Here is a 6563-nt window from a genome sequence, read left to right as displayed (position 1 = left end):
ACCCTCAGTTCCTTCTCAGGGACTCCTGTGGTAGCTCCCGTGCTAGCAGCGCCAGTTCTAAATGGCAAATGTCTCAATACCTCGGAGATCTCTTAGTCTAATCTTTAATGCCTTACCACTATCCTAACTATATTTCCTTTTGGGTTTGTTTCAAAATCTTTAATGGATATACACCTTCCACACTTGTTTCAAAGACAATCCAGGGCTCCAGTTGTTTCTAATCTCTAGGGATTTCTCCACATTCAGCCTTGTTCTGGAGACTTCTCTGCAGGTCCCAGCCCTCAATCTCTCAGTGGAGCTATGAATTACACAGTTTCTATCCCCACAGTTTGGTACTACCATGGCACCATGTCAGCCTGGATCTCTAGTCAGAGTGCCCGTGTTCCAATCCCGGCTCTTCTTCCATGTCCTATTTCAGGCCTTGCTTTTCCATATTTATGAGATACACAGTGTTGGTTCCACTGGAGGGACTGGGGAGGGCTAAGCGAGCTAGGTATGTACAAAGAGCAGAGCGCATACAAAGCCTGGCGCTCAGTATTTGCTAGGTGTCACAGGGGTTACTGGGAAAACAAGAGTCCAAGAGCAGCTGCTTCAGAGCAGGAGGCAGGCACACAGCTATAGTCAGTTCTCAGAGATTCTAACAGTAGTTTAGAGGACTCCTCAAAACTGTCCTGTTCTCCTTCCTGCTGCCTGGGGATAACTGTTCAGACCTCTGACACGATCCATTCCCAACTCCTGGTTTCCCATATATCTGCCTTTTGTTGCTGTTTTTCAAGACAAAGTCTCTCTATAATCCCAAATGGCCTGTAACTCACTATGTGTATCAGGCTGGCTTTGAACTCACAGAGAGTCACCTGCCTCTCTGCCTCCCAAGTACTGGGATCAAAGGTGTGCACCATCAGGCACTCTGTGTGTCTGCTTTCAGGCGGCATCCTACCTTGAAGGAAAACTTGAACAGAGCCCGTGAGACCTGAGAAGAGAGAATTCTGTAGATCCTGCCGAAATAGCTCCACTTCTGACATGGGGCTATGCCCATTGTCCCTGGGCTACCCCTTCCTGCTCAGGCCCAGGGGGCTGAAATCACCTGTCTGGAAACACTGCAAAATTGCAAAATTACCCAGGCCCCGTTTGAAAATTGCTACCCAGGCCCTGTTTGGCTCATACACCCATGCTTTTCTGGGGATGCATGGAGGTAGTGGGTGCCAGTAGGGATGGAGGGCTCTGAGGGGCACAGAGACAGAGGGTTCTGCCAGCGGGTCACAAAGCCCTGGCATGCCTAGCCAATCACCTCCTTCTCATGGCTGAAGGAGGACATGACTCACAGAGAGGTTGGGTGTGGAGAAGCTGGGTTAGTGAGAGCAGATGTAAGAAGGGAGTGATTGTTCACAGGCCTGCCTCTGTGTGTGTGTGTGTGTGTGTGTGTGGGTGGGTGTGGGTGTGGGTGTGGGTGTACACATGCACTAGGCTGGCCAATCAGCACATGGCCTGGATGGTGGCAGAGGCACCTGGGACCAGCGCTTCTCCAGGAGTCTGTCCTCACAACACTTCTAAATCTCGGAGCTCTTCCCCTAGACCGTGAGCCCTGTTGAGGTCTCAGCACAGGGTAATGCATGGGTCTGTCTTGCCAATTAGGATTTGAATTCTCTCAGCAGTTTCCCTGGGATGCCACCGTCCAGGGAAAGGTGTCATTGGGAGAGTCACAGTGGCGCTGGCTGCTCTATCTGGTCACAACTCAAAGGGTTAAGGGAGAGCTAGGTATGCAGAAACAGCTGCTCATTGCTAGAAGCAACCCTTTCAGTCAGGTGCATCTTGGGTGCACAGGGAGATAAGAAACCATTTCTCCCTAAAGGCTTTTCTCTGGATGTCTTTCCTCAACTCTGAAAAGACTTTCTCTGTGTACCCCGGCTGTCTTGGAACTTATGGCCTGGAACTCAGAGATCCACCTGCCTCTATCTCCCCAGTGCTGGGATTAAAGAAGCTAGACGTGTGTATCACTACACTAGGCCACTTATCAATTTTTTTTTGAGACAAAGTCTTTTGTATTTTATGTGGATGAGTGTTTTGCCTGCATATAAGTCTGTAGACCATATGCATACCTGTTTTTAGAGGAGACTAGAAGAGGCTGCCAGATTCCCTGTAACTAGAGTTATAGTGTGTTGTGAGCCGTCGTCATGTCAGTTCTGGGAACTGAACTCAGGTCCTCTGCCAGAGTAGCATATGCTGGTAATCACTGAGCCATCTCTCCAGCCCCATTAATACTTTCTTTTTAAGCCAATGAAGCTCCATGGCTCCATTATCAAACCTTGCTCCTGAAGGCTATGGTGCAGTAAGAAATAGGTCTTCCTGCCTGGACAGCCTGGGAAGGAGGCCTTGGTTCTCAGGACTGAAGAACCGAAACTGTGATGCTGTTGAGCGTGGGGCTAGTTTAGCTGGAGGGAAGAGTATACTGCAGTGAGGACCAAAGGCTGCATCACCCTGGAAGCTGAGCAACTTTGAGAACCATCATCATAGTTAACTCTATGTTTTCTGACCCTGACCTTGATCAGGGTCCCGAGGAGGCAGAGGGCAGGGACAGGCTTGGTTTTCAGTTCTTTGTTGCCTAGTTGCCAAGGTTCTTGGCAGGAAGACAAGAGGGGTGTCTGGGGAAGCTCAGCACCCTTCTCTTCCTTGTTTTTGTGGGCCTGGGAACCTGGTTTCTGGACTTAGCAACAGCTGCTAAGTGTGACTCTGTTAAGTGGTAAGAGAGGTATTACAAAGGTGGTTTTCTGTTCTTTTTTTCTGTGTCCACTCCAAAGGAGTGCTGCTGGCTACATGTAGAGAGGAAATACCAGCTTGGTATCTGGCTACATTTACAGTATAAAGTCTTGGGACTCTCAGCATAGATTTGAGCCTTCCCAGCAGTAGAGAGAGCAGTTATCCAGGCTATTCAGAGAAGGGTTTCAGGATGGGTCTGGAGAAGAACCTGGCTACATTCCAGGAGTGCCTTTCCTCCTAGCAGGTTCAGGGGGGCAGATAGCTGGCCCATCAAAGATGGCCTAAGGACAGGAGATGCTGGGACAAGTTGGGAAGAGAACTTTCCTCTTTCCAGAGCCCTACTGGGTGTGGCATATCCTTGGTGGCTCTCCATGCTTCCAAAGCCTGTCCATGTCTCTGGGGACGCAAACAAACCATGTTCCTTTATGTTCCTTTAAAACTGTATTTGGGCTGACAACATGGCTCAGTGGATAAAGGTGCTTGCAGCAAAACCCTGATGACCTGAGTTCAGTCCCCGGGACCCACGTAGTGGAAGGAGAAAACCAACTCTTCCAAATTATCCTCTGATTTCTACATATGCCATGGCATCACACACACATGTGCACACACATACATGCACGCATGCACGCACGCACAAGTTAAAAACCAAACAAACCAGATCACCTCTTCTGATATGAGGCCTAAGGTGGTCTGTGTCAAGTTCTTGGCTTTCTCTGATGCTGCGTTTTACGAAATGATCAGTATGTTTCTTCTGGCCCTAGCCTCAGCCCCTTCTGTTTTCTTCCTTCCTTCCCTCCATTCAGTTTCCCTTAGAATTCTCCCGGTTTTATCCCTTTCCCCCTGACAGGGGACAGACTGCTCACTTATTTCCAGCCTTTCTACCAGACAGCCTTCCATAAAGCTGTCTAGTACACACTTCCGACTCAGTTCTGTTTGAGTCTGTCTTCTGTCCAGCTGGTCATCATTCCAAAGTCATGAACCCAGCACTCCACCCTCTGCCCCTCTTAAAGGACTAATCTCAAATGGAGACTGACCCCACAAGAAGGATGCACACTGGCGAGATCCCAGAAGGCCTGCCTACCTTCCTGCTGTGTCTCTCCTGGCCTATCACAGGTCTTGAAATGCCTGCTGGGAGCACCTCTCATTTCTCGACCCAAGGCCTTAATCACCAAGTCAGTTCTGAATGTGAAGAAATGACGACTCTGGATCCAAGAGATTTGGCCACGATCATGATCAGTCACTGGTAAAGTTAGGGCTGAGCCCAGGCCTCTGGACCCAGATTAGCTCCTCCCATCACATCAGGCTGACAGGAGAGGGCGACGCTTGTACAGCTGCAGTTCAGAATGTTGCTCTCTAGTTTCACTCTGAGGAAGAGGAGGAAGGCATTCCAGAAGATTCTTCTTCTTCCTCCTCCTCCTCCTCTTTGCCCTCCTCTCCTCTCTACCCCCTTCTGTCGGTCTGTCTGTCTCTATGTCTTTGTCTCTGACTCACTCACTCTGGTCTACAGTTTCAGTCAGTTTTACTTGCAGCCAGCAGCATGTGTTGACAACTGACCCACAGTGAGACCCCCTTGCTGCCCTGGCATCGATTTAAGGCGTGGTCTTGTCTTTAAGGACTCTTTGGCTTGGTTAAAGACATAAAGCCATTCCTGAAAGAATCAGGCCCATTATCACCAGAACAGTACCCCTGGCTTCCAGGCACCCCAGTACAACAGGAAGGAGGGGTGGGGCTAGGGAGGCAACAGTTCTCAGGGAACGTGGTCCATGGTTTGGGCCTGTAAAAAGGACAGGGTGTCAGAGAGGAGTGAAAATAGGGAACTTGGGGCATGGGAAGCATGTTTCCTGTCACTGAGTGAGCAGGAGACCTGTGACTAAGTCCTGGAGGAATGTTAGGGTGTGTCAACACAGGAGAGGAGGCTGGGCCAGGTGGAGGAGTCTGAGGAGCCAAGGGAGGGGCTGGTGTTCAGGAGTAGGGCAGCCATCCAGTTAATTATCTGACTAGAACGTCATGGCATGGCCATTAGACTGCACAGGAAGGATGGAGGAATGCTGAGTCACTCTGAGGGACTGTAGGGACACTGTGGACCTGCTTGTGAGACTGTGGAAGTGCAGGCTAGACCCACAAGTGACTGGGGAGTCCCAGCCAGATGGAGTTTGTCATCAAGGCACTTGTGTCTGCAGCAGACAAGAGAATGGCAGCCTATGGAGCAGTAGAACCAGCACTTGGGAGGCAGAGGCAGGCGGATTTCTGAGTTTGAGGCCAGCCTGGTCTACAGAGTGAGTTCCAGGACAGCGAGGGCTACACAGGGAAGCCTTGTCTCGAAGAAAAAAACAAAAAACAAAAAGCAATAGGAAAGTACCAGCAGAGATACTATTATAGTTAAACAGCAGCACCCCCACACCTGAAAGCATTACAAGTGATCACAGCATTTAGAAGTTTAACTCAGCATACAGCTTTCAAGTGTGTATGTTAGGCTTCCTACAAAATACCAAAGGAATTCCCAGTGCTGCATAATTCAGCACTTCTCCAAGTTTTGCAAGCTTTTCATTTTAAAGTGATTTGAGACTTGAAATTCAAACAAAGTAGAGTTCTCATGTCCCCTCATCTAGACCCCCACCTCCTCCTGCAGCAGGCTATATGATAATTACTAAAAAGAGGAAATTGACATTTGTTTTGTTATTATCTTAGCTTTGTTCCCTGTTGCTGTGATACAATACCTTGGAAATCAACTTACAGAAAACTATTTGGCTCACAGTTGCAGGCAATAGCCCATCACTTCAGGAAAGTCAAGGTCCCAGGAACTGGAAATAGCTTGTTACATCCACAGTTAAGAGCAGAGATGGAATGGATGCAAGCATGCTTGCACTCAGCCTGATTTCTTTCACTTTACAGTTTGAGGTCCTAGGGAATGATGCCGCCCATTGTGGGTGGATCTTGCCACCTGCAGATCAGCAAGATGATACCCCAGGCATGGCCACAGGCCAGCTCCATCTAGATAATTCTTCACTGAGACACTTTTCCTAGGTAACTCTAGACTGTGTCAAGTTGACAATTAAAAGCAACCATCACATACATCATTTAACCACAAGCTAGAATGCCTTCACACTCCTTGGAGTAATCACAGTACTTCGGAGACAGAGGCAGAAGGATTAGGAGCTCAGTCCATAGTGAGTTTATGGTCCATCCGAGCTATGTGAGACCTTGTCTCAACAACAAACAAACCAGAAAATCTCTAAAACAACAACTAAAACTAACAAACAACAAACAAAAAGCTAGAGAGACAGCTTTATTATGTTTGCTTTTTGGTTCTAACAAGAACACAACTACTGAGGGTTCCAGGGCTCTGAGCAAATCCACAATCCCACCTATTGGCACTCTTTGCTGGGAGCATCAGGCTCCTTCGAACACTTGTTTAAAGAACACGAGGCCCTTCTCTACCATGTGTTTGGCTGTTTTAGTTCCCCCAGCTCTTGTTTAAGGGGGTATTGTTCAAGTTTGTTTAGAAATTAAGAGGCAGGTCTTTCCCAACCTCATCCGGCCGTATGGGTTCAAAGGGGTAACTGGATAGACATCACTTGATCCTCGAACTGTTTGAAGGTGTCTCTCAAAACATTTTATTCGGTCTCTCTTTCCGAGCTGCTAGCGCTCCTGCGAACATGGTGAACGTGCCTAAAACCCGCCGGACATTCTGCAAGAAATGTGGGAAGCACCAACCCCACAAGGTGACACAGTACAAGAAGGGCAAGGATTCTTTGTATGCCCAGGGAAAGCGGCGTTATGACAGGAAAGAGTGGCTATGGTGGGCAGAC

The 6563-nt window shown here is 48.6% G+C and overlaps 1 protein-coding gene across 2 annotated transcripts in view; it reads right to left on the bottom strand.

Annotated features, from left to right (window-relative positions):
• Positions 1-6563, bottom strand: part of Mapre3 (microtubule associated protein RP/EB family member 3) — a 48952-nt gene that overhangs the window by 11172 nt on the left and 31217 nt on the right. The window contains exon 1 of one of the 2 annotated variants that reach the window (XM_021162995.2): positions 938-1206. The exons of the other annotated variant lie outside the window; for it this stretch is intronic. The gene's annotated coding sequence lies outside the window, so the exon portion shown is untranslated. Of the gene's footprint in view, positions 1-937; positions 1207-6563 lie in introns of those variants that run through there. 2 annotated transcript variants of the gene reach the window in all.

Source organism: Mus caroli, chromosome 5, assembly GCF_900094665.2.
Source record: "Mus caroli chromosome 5, CAROLI_EIJ_v1.1, whole genome shotgun sequence".
Lineage (NCBI taxonomy): Eukaryota > Metazoa > Chordata > Mammalia > Rodentia > Muridae > Mus > Mus caroli.
The sequence above is the reverse complement of the archived record's forward strand: the minus strand, read 5'-3'. Positions and strand labels throughout refer to the sequence as shown.